At 31.3% G+C, this 3,076-nt stretch overlaps 1 pseudogene; it reads left to right on the top strand.

Annotated features, from left to right (window-relative positions):
• Window positions 1–770: 770 nt before the first annotated feature.
• On the top strand, window positions 771–2,235 carry LOC102660512 (uncharacterized protein At4g15970-like; annotated as a pseudogene).
• The last annotated feature ends 841 nt before the right edge of the window (window positions 2,236–3,076 follow it).

Below are 3,076 nucleotides of genomic sequence, written 5' to 3'. Positions count from 1 at the left end.
TCATGAAAGTTTATACGGAAAATGATTCTAGTTTAATTGATAGTAATGTAAAACTTTTACACTCTAATTAATATTAGTTCATAAAAGAAAACAAAAATATTAGTAATTAATATATTTCCTTTTGCAACGTGATCACTCTCATTCCTCCCTTACAAATATCTCTTTTTCGTCGCACACTTATAATACGTAGTACTATTTCTGCCACTCCAATTCAGCTCTTCGATCAAAACAATGAAGGATACCTCCGGCGGGGCGCCGCTGGCGACGGCATTAAGGCATGGAGTTCTGGTAGCCACTTTTGGGTGAGAAGTGTTATGCAAGTAACCATGTTTCTTGCCGGGCTTGCTGTGTTGTGGTTGTTTCTCTATAACTCTATCTCTTCCTTTGAATTCCCCACCTCCTCATATTACTTCAATGCTGAGTCACTCTCTGTTTATATATATATATATATATATATATATATATATATATATATATATATATATATATATATTTGTTTGTTTGTGTGAGTGTGTGCCAAGTTGCCTTTTGCAATTGGAATTCTTGGTGGTGAAAATAGAGGAGAACGAAAGAAGTGAATTTTGGGGTTTTGGCCTTTGATGCTTATTTTTCATGCAAAACAATAAAAAAAGTTGAATTTTTTGAATTTTGGGTTTTGATGCTTTTTTATGATCTTGCTGTTCAGGCTTAATTGCCTTCTGTTTCAGTTGATCAAACATTTTGCTTGTGGGCCAATTTGGATCATTCTCCATGCCATACTTGCAAATTAAAGAACCATAATGCTTTTTTAATGCTTATGGTGGAGTTTACGTTGTTATGCTATTTTCTTTTTTGCATAATTTTGTTCGAGACTTATTTAGATAAACATACATGTGTCTCTTTCAACGGGATTCTAATCTTGATTCTCCATAATCATGCTATTTGATTTAGGCTATTTGTTTTCTAAGCGGAAACTATAGTCAAATATTGAATTCAAATCTTCTTTTCATAGTTACTACATAATATTCTTTAATTAAGAAAAAAAATTATGCCTCGTAAATTCTTAAATGAAATTTGAGATTGGGTTACCAAATGTAGTCTTGGCTCTATGCATCAAGCTGATTATGATCCAAAGCTAGAGAGTGTTCTTAGAAACACATCTATGAAGGATAAGACAGTGATAATCACAATTTTAAATGAAGCATGGGCAGAACCAGGTTCCATGTTTGACCTCTTTCTTGAGAGCTTTAAATCACTTGGTGGCAAATGAAACGTCATTGTATACGAAATGCATCACATAAAAAACTTATATATTTACGTAAATATCACCTTGTGTACTACTACGTCAGGTTATATAAGACCGACATAGAATGTGTGTCGTAAAATAGAATATTTTTAGTAGTACAATAACTTAGGACCAAAAGACAAATGAACACAATCGTAATTATTACTGTATTTTCCCGCATGCGCAATTGTTCGCAATCTCACCGAAACACGACGGTAACCACAATATTTAAACCCATACACACAAGACAAGTACAAAGAGCTCATGTTTGGATAATCTTTTCCATTAATAGAAGGAGAAAATAGAAATATATTTCTTCTATAAGTTAAAATTAGTTCACGCATAAGTTAAAATCAATTTATTGAACAAGTTAAATTATCTTCCCTTGTTTAATTTTTCTTTTCTTTTTATTTCCTTCTCCTCCTGACTATACATGTTTATCCAAAGAAGGCTTTGGATTAAAAGTTGTTTTTCTTTGTAGGATACTGATAACATGTGGCTTAGAGATCCCTTCAAAATATTTTACAAGGATACAGATTTCCAAATAGCTTGTGATGTTTTCAATGGCAATTCCTCTGACTTAAACAACTTTCCAAATGGAGGGTTTAAGTATGTGAAATCAAATAAGCGAACTATTTGGTTCTATAAGTTCTGGTTCAAGTCTAGGAATGTTTACCCGGGGTTGCATGAGAAGTCTGTGCTCAACAATATCAAAATTAATGCACCCCTTAGTTTCTAGAATGAAGCTAAAGATGAGGCTCCTTAGCACTAGTTATTTTGGAGGGTTTTGTGAGCGTGCAGAAGACTTCAACAAGGTCTCAACAATGCATGCCAATTGTTGTGTTGGTTTAGAAAACAAAGTCAACGATATTAAACTTTTGCTTGAGGATTGGAACAAGTACATGGCATTGTCTGAAAATGAGAAAAAACAGTCACATCCTTCTTGGAGCGTACCACAACTTTGCAGGTAATTTAAATGGCTTTACAATAATTATTTTATAATTCATGCAATCATGCCTGTTAACAATTATATATAAACATTGCATAGAAGTTAAACTTTATAGATAGCGGATTTGTTTTCTAGAATGCGATTCTTCAAGATATTGTAGTCAATGAAAATTAAGACTGATAAGAATCGTAATCAAAATTTATATAAGAATGTTGGGATAAGATGAAGTTACATACAAATCACACTTATAAATATAAAAATAAAAATATTTATTCTTCTTATTTTAAGTTATTTTTGGAGAGTTGACCGTTAATTCAAAAACTTTGATCATTAACTCATTCACGTGATACAATAATAGTAATTTTTTAATTAATATTTTAATTAGTAGAGCATTTAATTAAGTTATAAAAAAAATACTTGTTCTAACTTTTTTTTTTTGTTCACTACTATAAAAAGTAGTTTTAACATCGGCTTATTAACATCGGTTTTATACAAAATCGATGTTAAGTTAAACGTAGTGGCATATTTGTAAATAAAGTATCCTTCTTAACATCGGTTTTCCAAAAAACCAATGTTAATGCATACACGTTAACATCGGTTTTTGGAAAACCGATGTTAACTAATGATGTTAACATCGGTTTTTCAAAAACCGATGTTAACGTATAATATGTTAACATCGGTTTTTTAGAAAACCGATGTTAATGCATACACGTTAACATCGGTTTTTAAAAAACCGATGTTAACTAATGATGTTAACATCGGTTTTTAAAAAACCGATGTTAATGCATATACGTTAACATCGGTTTTTAAAAAACCGATGTTAACGTATCATACGTTAACATCGGTTTTTAAAAAACCGATGT

This window comes from Glycine max, chromosome 9, assembly GCF_000004515.6.
Source record: "Glycine max cultivar Williams 82 chromosome 9, Glycine_max_v4.0, whole genome shotgun sequence".
Lineage (NCBI taxonomy): Eukaryota > Viridiplantae > Streptophyta > Magnoliopsida > Fabales > Fabaceae > Glycine > Glycine max.
This window is presented reverse-complemented; position numbering and strand designations above follow the sequence as displayed.